Source organism: Spinacia oleracea, chromosome 3, assembly GCF_020520425.1.
Source record: "Spinacia oleracea cultivar Varoflay chromosome 3, BTI_SOV_V1, whole genome shotgun sequence".
Taxonomy (NCBI): domain Eukaryota; kingdom Viridiplantae; phylum Streptophyta; class Magnoliopsida; order Caryophyllales; family Amaranthaceae; genus Spinacia; species Spinacia oleracea.
The window spans coordinates 47672569-47688009 of record NC_079489.1 but is presented as its reverse complement, the minus strand read 5'-3'; positions in this window follow the sequence as shown (position 1 = coordinate 47688009).

Below are 15441 nucleotides of genomic sequence, written 5' to 3'. Positions count from 1 at the left end.
AACACTGTCCAACAATAATTTGTCCCAAAGAAAATACCAAAACCCTAGAAACTTTGCCCAATTTCTTCAACTCGCCGCCGCCATAGCTGTACTGCTCTTCAATTTTACCAGGCTATAGCTCCTTCAATAGGAAACATCAGCCAATTTCTTGCGATGCATCTAATCTCAAAGTAAAAAAAGCAATAAAAGTGTAAATTCCTCCAAAATTTCAGTTGACAAATCATGAATTCATGTTAGAAGGAAGCTACGCTTCACAAATTTGGTTGCTCTTATAACAATTTAAATAAGTTAATAACCTGCTACGGAGTAATTTCTATCTCCGATTTGGACGATCTCCACAGTCAGCGTGGAAGAAGTCCATAAACAAAGGGGTATCTTTAATTAACCAATCCTAAATTCAACCTATACCATCCTACACTAACGGGTCGGATTTAGTAGCTGAAAAGTCGTCGGAAAACACCTCACAACGGCTGCCATTAACATCCAAGATAGCTTGTTCATTAAAAAAACAAAAAACCATGAATTTCAACTAAACCAAATAAAAATGTGGAGGAACCAGAGGAAGGAATTAACGGAGGGGAAGCAGGGCGGAGTTGTAGAGGAGTCGTGGTAGTTTCGGCCGAAGAAATCACAGTGGTGCGTAAAAGAAAAAAAAGGAAAAATCTGAAGTTTTAATTGGTTTTGTTTGTGGAGAGGAGAGAGAAATCAAGGGAAGGGAAGGAAAGATATTAGGTAGGAAGACAGGTCGGCGGCGGGAAGGCAGAGTGGTGTCGGCGACGATGTTGGTCTGGCAGGGCCATGGCCGATGGCGGTGGTGGCGGTGAAGGAAAGAGAAAGGAACAGAAATGGAACAAGGAAGGGGGAGACAGAAAAGAATGGAGGAAAGAAAAACAAAATAGTATGGGTTAATTAGAGGCTAATTGGGTTAATTAGGGGATGATGACGTCATTTATGGTATTTGGTGAATTACATTGAATGTTAGGGGTATTTGGTGAATTTTGAAACGTCGAGGGGTATTTGGTGAATTTCGTGAAAACTGGGGGGCATTTCATGAAAAAACCGATTAACTTAATTATTACTCTGTAGTTGTTAATAGTTATTAATTGTCTTAAGAAAAAACCACAAAACGACACCATCCATTCACCGTAACGCAACCTCATAACATAAATACAAAACCTTTACTAAAAAGAAAAAATAAAACAAACCCATGCATCGCACGGGCTTCAAAACTAGTACTTAAATATGAAAGGCGTACAATAAATATTATATGATTGGTGTAAAATTATCCCGAAAATAATCAAAAGTCACCCTAATAAAAATAAGAGTCGCTTACCTTTTCTTTTTTCTTTTATATATTTATTTGACCGGTGTTGTTCTCCTTATAAAGAAACTACCCTCTATAAATCACTCTACTAAAAATATTGTTTACCCTTCAAAAATTACCCTTAAAAATAACTTCCTTATGTAAAAAACAAAACAAAACAAAAACATGTTAATGTTGTCTTAATACGTAGTACTCCCTCCATTCCTTTTTGTTGTACCCATAAAGAATGTTGGGTGTTTTTTAAGAAAATTGGAATCTTGGGTTGTATTGGGATATGAGTAATGATTGGGTGTAAGAATAATGATTGGGTGTAAGAGATTATATATTTAAAATAAAGTAAGGAGAGAGAAAATATTAAATAAATAACATAAACGGGAGAAATTAAAAAATCAAAAAGCAAACAGATTTGAACTCAACAACAACAAAAAAATCACCCAGATTTCGATTAAAACTTTTCCCAGATTTCCCTCTAAAACTTTACATCCAGATTAAAAATCACCTATCTTCGGATCTTAAGAACCCAGCCTAAGACAAATTCGATTTCGATTAAAAAAATCTTAAGATCCGTAGGATCAATACGGATAGGTAAAAATCACCTATCTTCGAAATCAACAAACAAAAATTCAACCCAAATAACTCCGATTTAAAATCAACAATATGGGTGAATTAAACCCAAATAACAACAACAATTCGAACAAAAAATCAAGAAATAGTGCGCCTCAATTCATGTAAAACAACTAGATCTTCATTTCTTAAGCAACTTCATACGGAAAAACAACTAGATCTTCATTTCTTAAGCAAGATCCGTCCAAATGAACCCAGAAATTCGAGAAAATTCAACCCAAAAATCCAAAATTAAACCCAAACATTCGAGAAAATGAACCCAAAATTAAACCCAGAAAATCGAGAAAATCAAACCAAAATTAACCCAAAATCGAGAAAATTAAACTAAAAAATTCGTCCAAAATCAACCTAAAATTTCAACAAAATTCAACCCAAAATTCGACCAAAACTCGACTAAAATTCGACCAAAACTCGACCAAAATTCGACCAAAACTCGACTAAAATTCGACCAAAATTAACCAAAAAATTCGACATAAATCTATCCGAAAAACTCGACCAAAACTCGACTAAAAATACACCAAAATTAACCAAAAATTCAACCCAAAAAATTTGAAACATGAACACAAAAATAAATTCATACCCGATTAATCTCAATATCACGATTTTGAGGATTTCGAGGTCAAATTCGACCATGAAAACTCTAGATCTAGAGTTTTCATGGTCGAATGTCAACATCTAAAGCCATAATACGTATTCCGGAGGGTGGTGGCGGTGGCGGAGGACCGGAGGTGTGGTGGTGGCAAGAGAGATAGAGCGAGAAAAGTGTTCTTGAGAGATTTAGAGAGAGAACAGTGAGATAAGAAGGAGGAGAGAGAGAAAAGAGAGAGGAGGAAGATAGAAAATGAAGAAGGATGTTCTCCTCAAGAGAAACAGAGAAAGAAACAGAGAGAGGAAGGAGGAGAGAGAGAAAAAGTGGGAGACCGGTTGAAAAAGAAGAGAGAGAAGGAGATAGGGATGGGTGAAAGTGGGAATAAAGGATGAATAAAATAATGAAAGTGGTGAAATTTAGGTTGGAAAAAGGGTAGAATCTTAGGGTTTTTTGGTAAATAGTGGGGAATCTTAGGGTAAATTGGTAAAAAAACTATGGCCAAAAATAGTAAAGATTCAGTAGGGGAACAACAAAAAGAAATGCCAGAAAAGGAAATGGGAACAACAAAAAGGAATGGAGGGAGTACATGTTAAAAGTTACCCTAATATTTACCCATTTACAAGAAGTTTATTGCACATCGGGTCATACAAGAGCCTTGGAAAAAATTTAGTTGTAATAGTAATTGGATATTTTTTATTAACTAGTAATTGGATATTTTTATATGAACTTATTTAAATTTATCTAAAATAATTTTTCGCAAAATAATTAAAAATAAGATAAACATAACGGGATTTTTATTTTTTATTTTTTTGACATTGGATAATGATACAAGGAGAATATTAAAATTAAACACTAATTAACCAGCCGCCTTATTACCCACTCCTGAAGAAAATTGCATTCCATCCGTAGATGCCCTCTTGGCCAGAACATGTGCTGAATGAATCTGGTCTCGATGTATCTTGTAAATAATACACTTTTTAAACCTCTTACCGACTTCAAAAATGGTGTCAATTGTCCACAGAAGCTGAATATTTGGTTTAACTTGTTTCCGCAAGTAAGAAACCAAATTAGTTGAATCAGTATAAACTACAATGTCATTAAAGGATAACTCCATTGCCCATTGTAATGCTCGTAGACAAGCCATAGCTTCAACATGTAGTGCTGAATTACCTAAACCATAATCGCAACCCCCAAGGACTTCCATTTCGTCAGATTGTCGTTGCTTAAGAACCCAACCCATTCCTGCTCTGAACGTATCTTTATTCCATGCTCCATCTATAAGAATAACTGTTGTTGACGTTGGTAAAGTAATTTCCATACCTATATTTGCAAAGTAAAATCCTGGTGGATAATCTTGCTTATGCTCTGGAGGATATAGAAAACCCAATTTACCATCATCTTTTCCCCTAAACACATTGTGTTGTTCTAAGGCAAGCTTAAACTGAATCTGAAACACAGTAATGTCTCCAGCATTTGAACGGAAAACCCTTTCGTTCCTTGTTATCCATATGGCCCATAACGTTGCAATAAAGGTGACAACCCTGTCACTGAACTTCCCATCCAAGCTTATAAAAAGCTGGATATAATTGAGAATCCAATCTTGCATAGATAGACTCTCATTAATGTTTGAGAGTATGCCTAACATACTACTCTTCCACACATTTTGAGCCAATTTGCAAAGGCGGAAAATATGTTGTGCGTCTTCGCAAAATTCCTCGCAAAAATCACATTTGTATCCAAATTTATTCCACGTCTTTCCAGATTTGTTTTGACTGGTATTCCATTAAGTACATAACGGGATTATTAAAGTGGTATTATCAGAGCATATAATGCGCAAAGATTTTTCCATAAAACTTAGTCTAACAACCACCAGCTACTTTAGCTACTTGTATCAAACCCCACACGAGGTGTAGGAGGTATTATCCGAGACTATTATTCATAATTGCCACTACAACAACAAAAGTACGAAATTTCTAGAGTTTGGATATTTAATTTAAAAACAAAACAGAACTTAATTATTGCCTATTGATATTTAATACCAAATAAAAAGTACATCCAATTATTATTTCCATCAATTAGTCACAGTCATTGCTTTGAATTCAACGTGTTAAGTTTGTCATAATAACCTTACAAAAAAAAAAAAATGTCATAATAAAATATGAATAAGGTTAATTTAGTAAAGCTAAGTGAATAAAATTGTTAAAAATAAATAGGATAAATTGTTTTTTACCATCTAAAAAAATCGGAAAATTATTTTTTATCACCTATAAAACTAAAACTTGTATTTTACCACCTAAAAACAATTTAAAAATTATTTTTTACCACCTGAAAAATGGAAAAATAGATGAAAATATTATGTAGGGGGTCACAATAACGGTAATACTTCTAATATGTTCTATTCTTCCACGATTTCATGTATTTAACTCTATTTTCTTCCCCCGCTTCCTTATTTTCCATTAATTTACATAATTTTTCACCACCATTAATTTACAAAATTGACAAAATTTAATGGAAGTAAAGAGCGAAGGGTGAAAGAGTTAAATAAAATCACACAAGGAATGTATAAAATTGGAGGAAAATTGAATTAGGTAACCATACATAAATGTTTCATCTATTTTTTCGTTTTTTAGGTGGTAAAAAACAAGTTTTAATTATTTTTTAGGTGGTAAAATATAAGTTTAAATTTTTAAGGTGGTAAAAAATAAATTTTTGATTTTTATAGGTGATAAAAAACAATTTGTCCTAACAAATAAATAAGTTACAACTAAAATGAAAAGTTCTAAAATAAAAACGTTATAGAAGTAACTAAAAGAGAAAAGATGAAGTATATACCTCGTATATGTACGTTTCTTCCATCAATCACATATGAATAAGTGTTTTATCCCGGCCCTAGTTCAGGATCAATCACAAGATCATCATCTTGGCTTCCTCCATTCGATGTGGCCATGGTACAACATTTGAACCAATTAATCTAGTTTATTCATGTCATTCTTAAATCCGTCCATGTTTCTATCCTATTAATCTAGTTCATACATCGTTGGTAGGGCTGTCAAATCTTAACCCAGATCGTTGAACTCGCTGGGTTAATCCGATTCGTTAAGAATCTGAATCATTAATAACCCGTTAGTTGGAACCCGAAAACTAACCGAACCGATAACATTCAACCCGAACTCGAACCGTCTCAAAAATATTAAACCGATTAAGACCCGATACCCGATACCCGATAACAAACCGCCATCCGTCAACCCGAAACCGTTTCTACCCGAACCGAATGACCCGAAAACCGTTAATGACCCGATTTATTTCAACCCGAACCGTTTCAATCCGGGGAAAACCCGTTCACAACCCGAACTGTTTCAACCCGAGCCGTTTACAACCCGAACCGTTTCAACCCGCACCGTTTACAACCCGAATCGTTTACAACCCGAACCGTTTACAACCCGTAACCCGTTTACACCCCGTTTAATTCAAACCGTTCATAACCCGCCTCAAAAATAAGTTTCTACTTCAAAAGTTTTCCGTCAAACCAAACAGAGCCGAAATGCTAAGATATCAAATGATATAATTCGTAAATATTTGTACATATTAAACCTTTATAACCAAAGATATAATTCAATGTGCGTTGGGTTCAACCGAGTATTCGAACAGTTGTTTATCAACCGACTAAGTAACTAAACATGTTATCATTTAACATATTGTTCTTTATTAGATGCATTTCCAATATAGCTATATTACTGTATAGTTATAGTCTTGTAGAATTGAATGTGCACTCTTTTATTGACTCGTATTCAACTGACTAATCGTCTAATCGATCATTAAACTAAATTAATCTAATTCAATACCTTATAAGCTTATAAGCTTGTAACCTAAGAACTAATCGAAAAACTATGTTATTTTAATTGAATCGACTTAATTCATTAACAATTGAACTTGTTTGTCTCGTTTCGTTAATGAACGTGTTAGTCTCTTTGTTGTTTAAACCAATATGAATATATGACAAACTTGTATTTACAAACTTTACAAATTCATTACGTATTAATTCATCATTATCGATTATTAATTACTACGTTATTAGTATTTAGTTCATCAATACATGCTTCGTAATACTCTGGCATGGTAGGGGAGGGCATAGATGATTTTGATTCCATTTGAATCATTTGATTGGTAAATATTACATGACATAATAAAAGACATTGACTGACTTTTCGTAATTAAGTTTAAGAAATTAATTGGATAGTGAACATTACTACATTAGTTGATCGTCAAAAAACAAAATAACATTAGTTATAAATCACGTAATCAAATTATATGGCCTCTTTTACCTGTCACTTTGCTTTAATAATGTAGATATATTAGTATAAACGTATTGAAAATTGTGATTTTAGTAATAACTCGACATTGTTTGTAATTTATATCCGAATTGATCTGACTAAACATGAACCCGACCCGATTACAATCCGGCTAAACCCGTTAACAAACCGAACCGAATTGACCCGATCCGACTACAAACCGACCCGACCTGATGTGAACCCGACCCGATATGAACCCGACCCGTTATGAACCCGACCCGATATGAACCTGAACCGATATGAACGCGACTTAACCCGTTTATGACCCGACCAAATATGAACCAACCCGATATGAACCCGACCCGATACGAACCCGACCCGTTATGAACCCAACCAAATATGAACCCGTACCACATAACCCCGAACCCGAACCGAACCGTTAATTTTTCAACCCGATCCGAACCGAACCGATAGCAAAATGAATTGGTTTCAACCCGAACCGAAACCGAACCGATGACCCGATTTGACACCTCTAATTGTTGGTGTTTGTAATGGGATACGTTATACGCATCTCTTTAATATGAAAATGATGCAGGCTCATTTTGGCGTTTGGCGTAGATTTTGGTTTTGGAGTGTTGATATGAGTTGCTGTTTATACCAACTTCCTTACAAATATAATTTTATTTATGCTAAGCCAAAAACATAGATCAACCTATAAACCCCAAATACAAGCTAAGTTTTCTCCCTCAGTATTCATGGAGATCTGAGAAGTTTTTGAAGTAATTTTTGGTGTAAAATTGAAAGGTAGTTGTAAGTGTTACCTTTGGTTAGCAATCATCCTGTAAACCTCATACCGATAATAGCAAAATACGCTTTAAGGAGCAGTTGTAAACCATGTCACAACTTTTGAGATCAATTATTATGCTCTTCTCCATTGAGTTCAATGTATTATTTCCAACATACATAATCAAAGTATATAAATTACACGCTGATACATTATATGTAGAATCTATTCTTGTAACTCTTTAGAATTTAATGTCACAAGTCACGACAACCTTGTTTTTGTCCTTCCAATACTAAAATGTAAACCGATATTAAATATTTTTTTTATAAAGGTAAGGAAAAAGAACTTAGGAGCCCCTCTACACGAGGGTAAATCCTAAGTAATCACTGTTTACAATATCTTCTAAACTCGGGTTGGAATTAGGGGTAATACACATGGGCTCAACAATGAGGTGACCTACATTAGCAATCCAATCCGCAGCTTTGTTTGCCTCTCTAAACACATGCTGAGTATGAACATTACAAAATTGCTGAAGGAGAGTCTTGCTATCCTGGATAATGTTTTGCAACTTCCATGGAACTTTCCAAATTCCTTTAAGAGAGTTAATGACAAGCAGGTTATCGCCTTTGATATGAATATTTTGAATTCCAAGCCGGATAGCTTCTTGGATTCCCTTGTGAAGAGCCATCGCTTCTGCCATAAACACTTGCGTTTTACCTAAATTGAAGGATTTAGCTGCGATAGTGTTACCATTACTATCCTTGATGATGATGCCTGCTGCTGCTGCTGAAGAAGACTTGCACGATCCATCAAAATTGAGTTAGAAGGCGCCCCTAGGGGGCGGAAACCACCTGACCAAGATGGGCGGGGAGGTGGTTGGCTGACTGGCTGAGAGAGATGAGGTAGTGAAGGGGGTACCTTTAAGTTGATGAGAATCTATTAGAAGCCTGAGCTCCCATTCTTTGTATGCATTGGAAGCTTTAAAATAGCAGCGACAAGTTGAGACATTAGTGTTGGAAAAACCAGAGCATTTCGTTCTTTCCATATTGTCCAACATAAATAAATGAATTTATGAAGCACAGTCTGGTGTCGGCTAATGTATTCCATAGTATTGAAAAAGTCATTCATAGGAAAAGTACAATTTAACCAATTTTTGGTTAATCTATGTGACCAAACGTTTCTAGAGTGCTCACAAGTGAGGAACATGTGGTTTATGGTCTCACTGGACAGGTTACATCTTGCGCAGCAGCTAGAAGGCATAATTTTCCTTTTGAAAAGAACTTCCTTTAGTGGGATTCTTTGGTGACATACCTGCCATAAAAAAACTTTAAGCTTTGGGGCTATATTAAGCTTCCAGATCCATTTAAATTTCCATTTTTTGCCAGATAGGGGAAGATCATGAGCTAACCATGTAGCCGATTTCACGGAGAATTCCCCTGAGTTTGTACACCCCCAAATTGGGCTATCCGGTAAATCAGTGAGGGGAATGGGAATCCCTTTTATTTTTTGAACCAGTATGCTTGGAAGTACAACAGATAGTTTCTCTAGATTCCAATTTTTCCTTTCATCAATGAACTGAGCTACTGTAGTGTCCTGATTACTTATATTTAGATCAACACCTAGAGAATCTTTTAAAGCATATTGACCAATCTAGTTATCTTGCCAAAAGCTAATAGATTTTCCATTTCCTAGTTTTCATCTAATGCCTTTACGAAGAATTTCTCTTTGACTCAGAATTTGACTCAACACAAGAGAATCTCTAGATTTCTTTTTACTCGCAAAAAAGGTGTTGTTATTATGGAGATACTTTTTCCTCATTATTCTAGCCCAGAGATTATTATCATCTGTAAGGATTTTCCAGCCTAATTTCGCAATAAAGGCTCTATTCAAAGGGTAGCTTCTTCTCAGTCCTAAGCCACCTTGATCCTTAGGTTGACAGACTTTCTTCCAAGCGATAAGGGGAAGGGCTTTACCTAGCTGGAATTGATTCCAGAAGAATTGCCGGTGAATGCCATCCAATTGAAGGCAAGTTTTCCGAGGTAAAATAAAGGACGAGCAGATATAAGAAGGGAGAGCCTCCAGATTTCTCTGAATAAGTGTCGTTCTTCCTGCTTTAGAGAGGAAGTTGGCTTGCCAAGAGTTGATACGATTTTCATTCTTTTGCATTGTACGCATAAAATCTGCTTTAGTAGGTGTGAAACTTGAGAAATGAGCACCTAAGTATCTCCCTAACGCAGCTGATTTAGTCATATTAAAAATACTAGCTAAAGAGTTTCTCTTATTGTGAGTGATATTCTTAGAAAAATTTATAGCGGATTTATGAAAATTCACAAGTTGTCCTGAGAGGAAGCAGAAGTCCGATATTACTTTTAGTAGGTTTTGACATGCAGAGTTGGTGGCTTTACAAAGGAGCAGACTGTCATCCGCAAACATAAGGCAGGGAATTCTTGTAGTTTGGGGGGCTATCTTAAAACCCAAACCCATGTTGGGTTTAGCACTAACCTTTCTTAGCATAATGATAAATACTTTCATGCATATAATAAAGAGGTATGGGGATAGAGGGTCACCTTGTCTTAAACCCCTGGATGGGGTAAAAATTTCTGTTGTCGCATGGTTAACTTTGATAGAGTAAGAGACAGTAGTTACACATGCTTTAACCCAATTGATCCATTTTTCAGGAAAACCCATTTTAGATAGCGTGGCCCAAAGGAAATCCCATTCAATTCTGTCATAAGCCTTTTCCATGTCTAACTTAAGAGCGCACCATCCTGTCTTAGACTTAGATTTTTTGAAAACATTTAAAATTTCTTGGACCAAAAGGAGATTATCATGGATAGATCTGTTAGGTTATGATACATATGACAATTCATAAATCATGCGGAAAAACCATAAAGCCAGGAAAGCATATTATTTACACATAATCATTTAGCATAGAATAGATGCATACATGTCGTAGCGTGCCTTCCCTAGCTGCGCCCGAACCGAACAAGAAAAAGTCTTTAGGACTCCAAATGTCGTCCCTCCGTAGATAGTCCACAGTACGTCCGGATCCGCCTCAAGTTTGACCAACTAGAATCGCCCTTAAGGTGCTTAGGAATTTCGGCTAGTGTTTGCAAGTGTATGGCTGATTTTTATTTCAAAAACTTACCCTTTGAATACTTCAATCGTACCCATAAATTGTGACCCTAGGCACCTATTTATAGGGGTATGGAAAAGGAATTGTAATCCTACTAGGATGTGGATTTGCTAGTTAGAATCTTATTAGGACTCTAAATAACAAAATCAATCTATTAGGATTAGGATTTAATCTTTGCACGAACTCTAATAGAATTAGGATTCCCGCACAAGCGTTGCACGAGCCGTGCACCCACGCAAGCCTTGCGGCCCACGACAGGCGCACAGCGCTCGGCCCACGCTGCTGTGCTCTCGCGCGCGCGCGCCCTTGGCTGGGCTTGGCCTTGCGCTGGGCCTGGTCGAGGCGTGCGTTGGTGCGTGCTGCTCGCTGGGCGATGGCCTGGCTTCGTGCTGGGCCTTCGTCTAGCGGGCCTCGTCCGATGCTGATTCGTACGATACGCTTCCGATTAAATTCCTGATTCCGGAATTCATTTCCGATACGAACAATATTTAATATTTCCGATTCCGGAATTAATTTCCGTTTCGAACAAATATTTAATGTTTCCGTTTCCGGAATTATTTTCCGATTCCGATAATATTTCCGATTCTGACAATATTTCCGTTTCCGGCAATATTTCCGATTCTGGCAATATTTCCGTTTCCGATAATATTTTCCGATACGTACCATGTTTCCGTTTCCGGCAACATCTACGACTTGGATAATATTTATATTTCCGATACGATCCATATTTCCGTTTCCGGCAATATCATCGTTTCCGGAGTATTCATTTCTTGCTTGTGACGATCTCAGCTCCCACTGAAACCAAGATCCATCGATTCCGAATATCCATAGATAGAGTATTTAATGCCATTAAATACTTGATCCGTTTACGTACTATTTGTGTGACCCTACGGGTTCAGTCAAGAGTAAGCTGTGGATTAATATCATTAATTCCACTTGAACTGAAGCGGCCTTTAGCTAGGCATTCAGCTCACTTGATCTCACTGAATTATTAACTTGTTAATTAATACTGAACCGCATTTATTAGACTTAACATAGAATGCATACTTGGACCAAGGGCATTATTTCCTTCAGTCTCCCACTTGTCCTTAGGGACAAGTGTGCATTTCCTAATTCCTTTGTCGCTCGATGCTTGCTCTTGAACATAAGGTAAGAGTTGTCATCCTTATTATGTCCAGAGGTGTTTCTCGGTTTCAGAGTTCAACTGATCAAATTAACAGATAATCATGGCCTATGATTCATCCGAGCACGGCCATGCATTTCACAGTTTCTAGCTCTCCGAGTGGCCTTGTACAACTTTTAAGCATCTCATCCCGATTTATGGGAGGACAATCCCAATCTTGCGATCTTGAGATTAGACTTTGTTTGATAGGTGATTACCTGAGCGTTGCCTTTATAGCCTCCTTTTACGGTGCGACGGTTGGTCAACGTCAAAGCAACCAGTTCTCAAACAAGTAATCTCAAATCACTCAGGTATTGAGGATTTAGTGTCTAATAATTTTAATGAAATTTACTTATGACAGATTTTCATCTCTTACAGTAAAGTTTCATAGGTCTGTCCGATACTAGTCTTCCCAAAGTAAGTATCTATGCAAATGATTATGACATTTCCATGTCCACATAGTTCAAGAAACAGAACTACTAGTCATCTTGCATTCTAGTCGTCTAACGTTTTCTATGCGTCCAATTTTATAGAAAACTCCGACCAGGGACCATTTTCAACCTTTGACATTCAACTTCACTTGATAGACATTTCTTAGTCACAGGACTGGTCCTGACAGTCTATCTTGAATATATTGTCAAATTGAAGGGACTCATCATTTAATACTAAATCAAGATTAAATGGAATATGAAAAATACATTTCATATATGATAAATGTTCAACCCCATTGTTTTATAACCATGGGCCTCAAACCCATCTTTAAAACAGTTCATGGAATTCAAAGCTATGCTTGATTTCCAGTGCCACAATGTGAGTGTTGTTTCTCACTTGTTGCATAGGTTTAGTTATCATGCTTTGCCAATCTTAATATCCTTTTCATTGAATGTTCTTCGAGATAGATGATAAGATCTTTTGAGTATGTTTATTTTGTGATCTAGTCTTTCTTGCTACAATAGTGGTTCTACGCATTTTACAACGAAGAACTATTAAGTCAACAGACATGTGATCTACCCAAGTTCAATGAAGAACTCTTTAACATAAACAACCTTGTTTTATTGCTTCTTAGGCAATAAGTACTTTTACTTCAACTTTATAGGTTGCTAGTGATGCTTTGTTTGGAATTACTTATCCAAACAGTTCAAAGATATGTGGAATACTTTCCAGCTGTATCTTAGAACATAGAAATTAATATTTTAATATCCCACGCAACAACTCATGGTCTCCAATCCATGTTGCCATTTCAAAACACGATGTTTTATAGCTCGTCCTTATCAATGGTTAACTCCAAAGGGTCTTGCTTGATCCTTTGCCAGTGTTTATGCGTGTAGCATCAATATTTAGCATATATTTATTTCCTTGAATCAAGAACTATTCCTATGTACCTTTTCAAGTACCATAAGTATTCTTGATCTCAATCTAGTTGATCTTCACTTAGATCAATAGAGATTGGTATATGTTCGTCATGCCTAAAGTCATACGATACGTTTTTGGCGATCCTCATATTATATCATACATGATAAATTCTTTTGCAGAATAATTCCCAATTGAATTCTATTCATGTAAGTTTAGCTCATCTAGTTTCAGGAGATACTAAATCCAGCTAAATTCTTTGACATATAATATAGGTTAAGAATCTTACTTAGATCCTTTGATGTTTAACTTAGTAAATGCTTATACATAGTTCAAACATTCTTTACTTAGATTTATTCACATGGGTCGAATATCTCCAATGGAGTCTTTCATGTTTGATTTAGTAAATGCCATTACTTAATCTAAAACATTAATATAAGATCTTTGTAAATAGATCTTAATACCCAGTATGTACTAAGTTTCGCCTTGGTCCATCATTGATGAATAATTTCAAATCTAAGTCATTAGCATTTGAATGTTATTTCACAATAGAGAGATATGTGTGTGATACACATAGGACCAATTAAGTTTTATGTACTCCCACTAAACTTCTTATATATCTATAAGAATCATGTACATTTTATGAAACTAAAATACTTATTAGCTTCACTAAAATATAGTTCTAATTCCCAATTGCTTGCTTAAATCTGTACTTAGATTTTATAAACTAGCTTTTCTTTTCAAGCATTTATTTGGATCCACAAATCCTATGACATACCATGTACATAGTTTCTTCCAACATTTGACTGAGGAAGATGTTTTGTCATCCAATTGCCATATGTACCAATATGCAATCATTGCTTGAATTATAGACTTAAGCATTACGATTTTGCATGAGGTTTCAACACAATCCACATCGTGAATTTGCTTGTAACCTTTAGCAACTAATCTAGCTTTGTGTGTGAATACAATTTCATGTTTGATGGTTTTTATCCTTAAAACAAACTTGCAACCAATAGGTGTGAAACTATTCTTGCAAATCAACAAAATTTTAATTTTGTCATCAAAACATTGAGTATGTTTTATGGCCTCTAGCCATTTAAAACATTTGAGTCTATATATGGCCTCTAACCATTTTAGGGAATCTGGGTTTCGTCATAGCTTTCTTACAGGTCACAAACTTATTAATCTACATGATAATAGTTTGACTGCAGGTTGTAGGTTTCTTCGCTATCTAATAGAAGAATCGCATAGCTTCCGTGACCGAACTCTATGCCTACTTGGGTATAGAACATCAAACAATAGAATATCAATAGCCACTTAAAAGTCCTTTGAATATTCTGTTCTCCTTGAAGCACTTGTAAAGTCTTCTAAGAGATGTCTATTCTTTAAAAGCCACTTCTAAAGTCCTTAAAGAATAAGTGTTTGGATTTTCTAAAGAACTTCGAAAAGCCTCCGGATTGTCCGTTTATGTTTGTTGTTCGCCTCGAAGACTTTCGAGGTCTATTTTCTCCCACTTGTCATTTTGGAAACGAATCTCCAAAAGGACATTATTTCGAGCAAACAAACATTATGTTCTTAAAAATTCGTGGTAGAAACAATACCCTTGTGTCTCATTTGAATAAATCACAATGAAACATATATCTATGCTTGGGCCTTAGTTTGTCGAATGACAAACACTAAGCTCCCACTGAGTTTTGCAACTTTCTAGATATATTTTATGAAAAGTTATTCTGAAATTACTTTTCAATAGCTTTGACGAATTTGGTTTAGTTTGGTGGTAGTTGAGCATTTTGTTTTGGAAATTATAGGAAAAGTCTTTATGATTCATCATTGATCGAATCAAGTACTAATTGACTTCGATCATTCCAATGTAGATATGCCATATCTTATGGAGCTAGATTGTGAAATTACAACACACAATCATTAATGATCATATTTGGTCTCAAGTAATCATCAACATGATCTAACCTAGATCTTTAAGATTTCTTGCCAAGTGGATTTTATACTTCTGAATCTTTGAACTAGCCAAACAGATTCAACTTATAAGACATTTGAGTAAATAAACCTATATTCACTCAAATCCATGTGAAATAATAAAGTCATAAAATCTTTCTTTAGCTTTGAACTCTATTGTCTAGGCGTTCTAACAATAGTTCATATCTTTTGTTACTTTCAACAAG